Below are 10,136 nucleotides of genomic sequence, written 5' to 3' on the forward strand. Positions count from 1 at the left end.
CAAAGCATTTTGTAGGGAACTCTGCTCGCTGAGCCCCCACCCCCATTTTTTTTAACATAAAATTTTTAAAATATTATTGTCGAGGGGTCAGGGCTGCATGCCTGCATTCATGGTGGCGGGGAGGGGGCTGGGGGTGGGGGGGTGGTTGAAGGATTTCTGGGAGTGTGTACTTCCACTGTGAGTTTTGAAGACCAAACTTGGGTCTTTAGGGCTGAGCGATCTTTCGGCCTAAACTGAGGTTTTTGTTTTCCTTATGGAATTGCAACTGTGTAGCACTACACCAGTTTGCTGTGGTGCTATGGAGTGAGCTCATGCCTTTGTGCATACATTCACATTTTTTTTTCTTACTAAGTGGCTTAGCAAGGGGGCCAGAGAGATGGCTCAGCAATTGAGAGCACTTACTGCTCTTGGGAGGAGCAAGATTCAGTTCCCAGCACCCACATGGTGGCTTACAACTTTCTGTAACTCCAGGGAATTCAATGTCTTCTGACATTGAGGGTACCATGCACACAGGCAAAACACTCCATACACATAAGAAAAGTGCTAGCCATTGAGCAAGGCAGGCACTCAGAACAACGCCCAGATTAATACACCTGCAGCAGCTGAGCTTGGCCAGAGCCATTCCTGACCTTACTCTAATCGTTTACACACGTGTTCCATGACCTTGAGCTAAACACGCTCAAATATGTCTATTCTGGGTTGTTCTTAAATTGTGATGATAAACCAAGCACGCATGCTCAGGAATGCTTGCCAACTCCTGTGAGCATGTGTTGGCTCCCTGGGTAAAATCTCCCACCTTGTTCCAGGAGGGCATTGCTCTGAAAATAACTCTTGTGCTGTCTTTGCCTGTTGCAGGTAATATGTATTCTCCAACTCTTAAATCCTGATTATGCCTGTTTAGTCTTTGCACCGAGAGATGTGAGTTTGTTGTGCTCAGTCACAGAATTCCAGCAAATTTCAAATACCAGATTATATATTAGGGACTCTCGTCTTTATGTTGCACATTGGCCAATCAGAATAACACCCTTCAAGTTCATCCGTGCTTTGAACAGGGTTTCTTTGCTAGGATCAGGAGTATTTGGGACAGGGGTCTTGCTCTGTTGCCTAGGATAGTCTAAATTTCTTGCAGTTGAGCTAGGCCAGTCCAAGGCATTCCTTGAGGCCATGATGTGTGGAGAAGGAATGTAGCTTTGTCAGAAACCAGGAGCATGCTTGGCAGGGTTAGTGATAACCTGGGCTGAGGTTATCAGACCTAAGGCTTCAGAGTCTCTGTAATGGCTTGGAATATCTCCTGTTCCCTTTGTGCAACATAGGATTAGCTTCCTACAGACTTTGTCCCATTGGCAATAGTTTGCACTGGCTTTGTTCCACTACAACCCCCCAACCCTGAAAGCTGTGTAGAAGAAGTTGCGTAAGACAGCTTGTGCATGACCTCATGCCCCAAGCTCTCCTAGCTTCCTTACCCTCTCGTGCCTTTGTTCACACTCTGTTCATCTGTTACTGAAGAATGACCTGCTGGCCCAGGTTAGACTACAGTGATCCCCCTGCTTCAACCTCGAGTAGCTGGAACTACAGGTGTGTGCCATGATCCCTTGTTAATTTTCTTAACTGAAAAGCTGAATAGTATTTATCCACTCATTGGCCAAGGACTACTTAATAGTGGGTGCCCGCACAATGACGTCCTTGGGAGACAGATGTTGGTAGAAAATGACTAAGCTGGATAAGACTTCTGCTTTTAAGGCATCTAACCAAAAGGGTTATGTGGAGGACACGTTGGCAGCTTTGTACAAACTGCCTAGGGGAAGGGAGGAACAATGGCCGGTCACATTACTAGGACCCTCCGTGATTACAGTTGAGCACCATGACATTGCTGTCTCCAACATTCCCTGAGATGGTTTGTATCATTTTCCCTCAAAGCTTTGTTCAACAGCAATGGCTTGGTCTCAAGAAAGATCTGGGTTCATTGAGGATACAGGTGCTGTGCAGAGGCACCAAGTGCAAGTCAACAATTTGATTTTAAGGAACTCAAGGTTGCCTCTTTTCTATTCCTCACTCTGTGGTGTAAACAGCCCCCCACCCCAACCTGAAGCTGATGAACCAGACCTGGACTTTGCTGCCACTAAGGAGATTACCTAGGGTGGGGCCTGCCTCCCTAAATCACTCTATTGTTCAGCCACTGTAGCTGTTCCTCTTCAAGATACTGCTACCTCAATATATATCAAAAGATGGCCTAGTCGGCCATCACTGGAAAGAGAGGCCCATTGGACTTGCAAACTTTATATGCCCCAGTACAGGGGAATACCAGGGCCAAAAAGGGGGAGTGGGTGGGCAGGGGAGTGGGGGTGGGTGGATATGGGGGACTTTTGGTATAGCATTGGAAATGTAAATGAGTTAAATACCTAATAAAAAATGGAAAAAAAAAAAAAAAAAAAAAGATACTGCTACCTGCTGAGAGGCCCCGGATCTATTCTGGAGACTACATCCTATTCTGCACCTGCAGCTGGCTCTGAAAGAACCTAGTGGGGAAACCCCCACTCAATTCTCATTCAGCGCACACCCAAGAATCACGAACAGAAGACCATCTTGATGTAAAAGCATGAGGTAGTTTAATGACGGAGCTCCGGGCCGGCAAGCATCTCCCGCAGGAGACAGAGGTGTCGACCACGTGGTGGAGCCATAATGGCGGAGCTCCGGTTCGAAACGTATCTCACAGAGGAGACAGTGGTTTCGACCCCGAGACTTGAAAGCTAGGGACTTTTATAGAAAAGGGGTGGGGCTGGGGGAGGAATTGGCGTGGTTTCACATGATTGGTTCATTTAAACATCAACAGACTGTCAGAAGGGCGGGAGATAGGGAGGCACTAGGCCAGTCAGGACATGTGATGACGAGTCTGCCCGGGCATGACCTGGCCTGTTCTGCTATGTTCTCAGCCCCATGTTTTAAAGCTCACAAACAACTCTTTGGGCTATTTGACATAAATTACATGAATCACATGTCTCAAGTTTTATTTCCTTTCAGCTCCAAGGATGAATTGGCGGGAATGGGTCTCCCCCCTCCTTTATAAAGCGTGTCCACCATTAAACATTTGAGCTTTGATCAGAATACTGTCTTGGTTCCATCTCTCTCTCTCTCTCTCTCTCTTCCACCTAGTTTCCCTCTCTTTCAGTGCCGGCCTGCCACTCAGGTGTACCCGTCCTTGTGAGCCGCTGGACAGCTCGCAACACTGTGGGAAACACAGAGTAGTGATTTTGTATATAATGGACAGTTCTTGGCTCTTAAAGGGATACCTGAGCAAGCTGGGAACCATTTTTCTTTAACACAGGCTATAATGTCGCTTTGGTGACTAGCTGAAGTTTAGGTTCCGTCGGAAAAAAAGACTAGTTTAAACCGTATGAGCTGTAAGAGCAAAGCAACAAGTCTGATTTGAACATTGGGTCACTCTCAGAGTCAGAATGGCTCCTGAGAACTGTGGCCAACAACATACACAGCAGCATTTAAAGAGAACGGAAGCAAAGGAGAGTTTAATGTCGCTCCGTGTCCTCTCCACCACTTGGAGAGGCAGAATGCGAGCAGTCTGACTATGCTTACTGCATGCCGGTGCTGCACTGTGGGTGGGAAAGAATAGTCTAAGATGTGGGAAAGTTAGAGCTGGGCCCCTAAGCCTGCGACGAGGCCAGGGCATGGGGTTCTCAGACTCTTGGACATCTAGGCACCACTGGGGGTCAAAGAAGAGCAGAGAACAGAGTTGGGGGCCTGTGAGCTGGGGACTGTCTAGCCTGGTGTGTGTGTGTGTGTGTGTGTGTGTGTGAGCTGGCTTGTTCCATGGGTGATTTTCATCAGCTTTGGAGGAGGCAGGCTTGCTGGTAGTTGTGACTGGGAACACAGAGAGGCCTTCTATAGGAGAATAGGCTGCGGCTCTGTAGGTGAAGACCTTCTTCATGGCTCTCCACAGTAGATCCTGATGAAAAGAGACAGTCCGTGGTTTTAAACAGTTTGTTAAAATGGCAGAAAATGGTTGCATAAAACCATACCCCACTTCTCATGGGCCTGAGATTAAATACCTTTTGCAGGGAGGAATGTTTGGAAAGGGAAGCTTCTTGGCTAGGCCGGCTGGGCCTTTCGGTACCTCATTAGCATGGAGAACTCTGCTTTGGGTCTACCTGACCTTAGGACACATTTCTTTTATGTGGAAAGCAATGTACGAGTTCCAAGTCAGGAGCCTGGCAGGGAGCTGGGAGTTGCCTAAGTCTCAGGTGTGTCCCACGGAGTGTTCAGGTCTTTACCTTCCTAATCTTCCTGGCATGGTATTACATCCCAAACAGTGTGAGTGCACGGATACTTCAGGAAGCTCCTCCCCACCCTCCAACTCTAGAGACAAACAACCTGTCTTTTCCTGTTCTTCCAGTCAGAGCCATCTCGTGGATTTGAACAAGTTGAAGGTGCAACTCAAGCCTCCTGGCCAGAGCTATTCTCTGGTGTTGGCTGAAGGTTCCTCTGGTCCCTGTCTAACCCTACAGCCCGAAAGGGGTGTTGGCAAAGACTCTTTATCTAACTTCTCCTTAAAACAAAAACAGAAAAAGCAAAAAACTGGTAATGCAGCAGCCACAGGGCGTCTGCCAGTTCTTAAATCTGCGGAAGGCTTAGGGTTTTGGACCTCTGTGACCCTTAAAGCCAATAGGCCAAGGGAACGGTCCCGTTACACAAGACATTTATTCTGTGATGGACAACTTGTCATTGAATAAAAAAAATCCCCCAGGCCAGGGAGATGTGTCCTACTAAAATCCCATGGAATAAAAATAGCTAAAAACAAGGCTTCTTATTTTGGGAGGAAGTCTTTGAGATAGTACCATGTATGGTCAATGACAGTATCTATAGCCCAGACTCATGGACCTGAGTAGCTTCTCTCATCAGAAGCAGAGATACCCAAGGAGGAAAACCCCCCTCCCCCTCCCATGATTTTTTGCTGATCTTAGCTGCAATTCAGCAATGCATAGGGCCATCTAAAATAGGATAGACCGATAGCGACATGGCCCCTGAGCCCCCTCAGTCAGATGAGCCCAAAGATCAAGGCTCTAAAAACCACCCTATTTCAGATCTTAACTGCCCTTACCCAACCAATAAAATCCATCTGCCCACTCCTGCCTCCTTATCCCTCAGAGGAAACACTAAATACACCATCTGCCCCTCCTGCCCCTCCCTCTCCCACCCAAGGACAGGGCTGCATTAAAAAACAAATGAGCTTCACCTGCCTCTCCCAGACTCCACCTTCCCCCACCTAGCCAGAGAAAGGTATCCCCACTCCCCTGTCCCAAAGCCACAAAAGCAAAAGTCAAAATGCTTAGACAAAACCCTGCCAAACTCCAGAGTCCCCCACCCCCAACCATTTACCACGCAACCTCTTTGTAATTTTAGTGACTCCCTTGCAAAAACAAACCCTGCCTCCCATGGTACTCAGGACTCTGATACAGAACTGGGATCCCAAAACACTCAAGCATTCCCCATTAATGTTATCCCAGTCGAACTAAACTACTCAGCTGGTACCCATTCCAAAATTCAGACTTAAAAGAACTCAGGCAGGCAGTGAAAGAAGATGGCATCCCTGGACAAAAATCTCTCCTAGAGAGCCATATTGCCAACCTAACCCCTCAGAATTGGAGAGCTAATTGCCACCCCTCCCAGCCCAGCCCAATGTTCTTGGCCTAGGAGGCCTCATTTAGAGATGAATGCCATCAACAGGTCAGGCAAAATCCCGAGTGAGGTGACACACCATGGGGTTTTGATGAACTCTTTGGCCAGGAAGACTTTTCTACTGGAGTGAAAGATCCTGACAGAATGTAAAAGGTCACAGAAGCCCTGAAATTGGCAAAATAGATTTCATTGTTAGTAGAACTAGCTTCACTGATTTAGAAAAATAGAGGTGCACAATGCTCTGGCCACTCCTCGAACCTGTGTGTCTGCCAATGTTCTGACCAGGTATGTGCCCATTGCTGCACCTCACTGCCAGGTGTTTGTGATATTGGTTGCTGGGAAAGAGTCAGGAAATCTCCCCAGCAACCATAGTTGGGGCCAATCCAATCCGGAGTGCTGCACCTTCATTAGACTCTTTCCTTGTTTCCCCTCCCATACCCATTTCTTGAGGAATCAATTATTTTAGAATAGACATTGTTTAGATCTGGAAATCCTCTACTCCCCTCCCCCCTTCCCCTTTCCCCCCTGAGGGCCTATAAAAACTGGGTCCTCTTTCCCCTCGAGGTCGACTCCTCTACCCCTGCGTGGGATATGAGTCGTCCCCAGAGCTCTGGCTTTCCCCAAATAAAGCCTCATGTGGTTTGCAACAAGCTTGGTCTATTGTGAGTTCTTGGGTGTCCACTATTGTCCTGAGGCCTGAGCGAGGAGCTCCTCTCATTGTCTTTCAGGAGCATAGCAGCCAGCAGGGTACTATGAACAGGTCTGCCTTTGTGCAATACAAGCTTGGGACAGGCTCACTCCACCCTCAGGTTCTCAAGACCCTGCCTCCCCTCTGCTTTCTCTCCATCAAAAGCCAGGAGAACCCCTATCTGATTTTATTCTCAGAACCAGAATGAGCCTAGAAAGAAAAACCCCCAACCCCACAGCTAGAGAGATCTCCTTCTTAAAACTATTGTATGGGAAGGCATGACTTTGGAATCCAGACCAGCCTATCAGGGTCTCTGGGAGGAGCACTATGATAGGTGGATTGTGGCAACCCAAGATACAGGAACCGTATCACACCAGAGCCATTACATCTGTGGCTCAGGTGTTTGTGGCATCAGTAAAAACAGAAGGAATCTGCTTCAAATGTGGACAGACAGGATATTGGAGTGTCCACAAAACTCCTTCCCCATAACAGATCCTAATCCCCCTAAGGAAGTTTGTTCCTGTTGTAGGAAAGGTTTCTATTGGAAGAGATACTGTACCTCTGTGTATGATAAGGATGGTAAACCACTGGAGACTTTAAACTTCAGAAGGGGCAGCCCTCAGCCTCAACAGTAAGAGGGAACAGCTACTCCCATAGAAGCCTTATGGGTGCCCAGCATCTCAGAAGGCTCCCACCCAAAATTAACTAAAATAGATAATAAGCCATTCAAGTGCCTTATTGATCCTAGAGCAAACAAGACAATTTTAAGACAACAAGAGATCCTACAAGACTGGCAACTGATCTCTTGGCCCCAGCTCCTAGGCATAGGGAGCACCTCTCATGTATTCATCACCAAGCAGGCCTGGCCTACAGATGGGAGGGCCCTGATGGAGCTACCAGATTCATACACCCCCTGGTAGCTCAAGTAGCCACCACTCTTCTAGGGAGAGATGTCTTTCAAGCCCTAGAGGTAGTGCTTACCACCCAACCAGAAAGAGATCACATCAAAGTAGAGGGCATTACATATAATGAAAGTTATACCCAAGGATACCCTATACACAATTCTAGGGGCCACTGTTAGATTTCATACTCCCTGCCTTGATTGGCTCTCCAATGAGGCCAACAGTGGCCTCTATCCCACAGTGGCTTCTTTCAGGAGAGAAGCTTAGCGCGCTTACACAGGTGGTATTAGAACAGCTTCAGCTACAACTCATCCGCCCCTCCCACAGACCTTGGAACACCCTGTGTTCACTATAAAAAAGAGCTCAGGGGGTGGAGACTATTATAAGGCTTGAGGGCAATTAACAAAACCATGTGAGTCTGGGGCTCCCCACAAAGAGGGCTACCCCACATCTCAGCCACCCCTGCCAATGTCTCCCTATCAGCAATAGACATAAAAGACTGCTTCCCCCCCCATCCCTCTCCTACCATGAGACTGCAAACTCTTTGCATTCTCAGTACTCCCCCCCCCCCCCAATTAGCAACTCTGGCCCAGCCTCACGATATGAATGGACTGTTCTCCCACAGGGAATGGCTAACAGTCCAACCATCTGTCAGGAGGCTGTAGGCACTGCATCGAAACCTTATTTAGATAAAGGACTCAACTTATACCACTATCTGGATGATATATTAATATCGGGAGACTCTTCCACTTCCCTGTCCCAACTTAATGCCTTCCCTATCTGCCCTAGAATTCAAAATAGCCCCTCACAAAATCCAACTTATTTGCCTATTCAGTTTTTAGGAACAGAGATCTCCCTTACTTCAATATGCCCCCTCAATTCTACCCTTTCCTTCCCTCAAAAATTAACTCTTGCCTCCCTCGAGAAGTTTTTGGGCCACTTTAATTGGCTTTGACCCTGACTCCCCCTTCCCACGAGTACCCTTTAACCCCTCTTTAACCCTCCCAAAGAATACTGTCCCCTGAAGCAATATAAGCTCTAAATTCTGTCAATGCAGCCCTAAAAGGTATGGCTCCTGCTAGCTACGACCCAAAAATACCCAATGGATGGTGCACCCCACATTTTAAATGAGGTGGATGCACTTGCTAGCATGATTGAAAATGGCAAGGACAGAGTCTTACAAACCCTAGGAAAAGAACCTGACATTCTTGTCACCCCCTTCTCCCTCTCTGACATTAAATGGCTAATCAAAAATCACTCCCGCTTTGCTGTCAGCTTAATAGGATTCCCAGGACAAATTGACAACCATTATCCTGACGAAAAATGGGCCCCTGCGGATGAACCCCTTATTCGCTGATTCAAAGAACTGCCCCATCACTCCCTGAGTATAAAGAATTATATGCCATCTCTCTAATTCTAAAAGAAGCCAAGGGCCCCCCTTAATCTCTTTTCAGACAGTGTATATGTTGTCAATTTTCTCCCCTGGTTGTCAAGATCCTTTGTCAAACTAGATGCCAACCCACTTTCCCCTCTACTCACACAGGTCTCCACCCTCCTACAGGAAAGAGCCTCTCCTCCTCTACATCCAGCATGTCAGATCTCACATTCTCTGCCAGGTCTGACTTCTGAGGGAAATGCACCACCTCAGCAGGGACAGTCATCTTCTCCTCTGAGCAAGCAGATAGATTCCACTTGTGCGCACACACAAATATAAAGGGGCTGCATGCCCACTTCCCCTACACTCCCTTTGCTTAACTTCGAAGGCATAATAAAAACACAATGCTCCCTTTGTTCATCCCTTATTACCACCCCAGCTTTACAAATGATGGGCACCAATCCCAGAGGCCTCAAATCCAATGCCTTATGTCAAATTGATGTCACCCATGTTCCCCAATTCGGTTGACAGAAATATGTTTTTGTCTCCATAGATATATACTCACATTTTATATGGGCTATAGCCCAAACAAGTAAAAATTCAGAAAGGTTCATTCACCATATGTTCTTTGCCTTTGCTATGGGCATTCTTCATCAGATAAAAACTGAAAATGGCCCTGCCTTCACTAGCTCTCAATTCAAAACCTTCTGCACACACTGGGAAATTGCCCATCATAGGGGAATTCCCCACAACTCCCATGGCCAAGGAATAATAGAAAGAACACATCAAACCCTAAAAGCCCAACTCCTAAAACAAAAGGCAACCACCTATCCCCCTAATGTACAATTAATGATGGCTCTGACTACCAAAACACCAAACATCCTCCTATCTCCCTCCATTGGCACACACCAAAGTTATGCCCCATTCCCATGCTTGTCTGATGGTATGATCCTTTGGAATTTGGAAGGGGCCAGACACTTTCTTTATAACTGGGAGGGTTTTCACTTGTGTTTTCCCACAGGACCAGCCTAATCCTATCCAGGCTCCTGACAGAAATGTCCGACACCACCCCACCAACCAAGACGGCCCGCCTCTCGATGGCAGATCAAGGACAGAGGAGGAGGAGGAGGCAGAGGAAACAACACATCCACAAGGACAACAAGATCCCCTGGGAGGACATCCATGACCTGGTGACTGCTGCCCAGGCCATGTGCCCTCCACAAGCCCCCCTCTCCTCTATTCTCTTGGCTGTTTTTGTCATTCTCCATGCTAACTCTGCTACTGCCCAGCCTCTCCCTAGCCTTTCCAACCCCTTTCCACTGGAGACTCTTCACTAGGGAAACCTACACTGGACACAACAAAGTTATAGAGACCCAGGACTGCCCACTTGAAGGATGTCAGGTCAGGACTGAGGTCCTCCTACCCCCAGATTCATCTCCACTATCCCCAGCCCTTTCCTCTGCTTTCCTTACCCAAACACAGG

Source organism: Mus musculus, chromosome 14 (assembly GCF_000001635.26).
Source record: "Mus musculus strain C57BL/6J chromosome 14, GRCm38.p6 C57BL/6J".
In the NCBI taxonomy this organism is placed as follows: domain Eukaryota; kingdom Metazoa; phylum Chordata; class Mammalia; order Rodentia; family Muridae; genus Mus; species Mus musculus.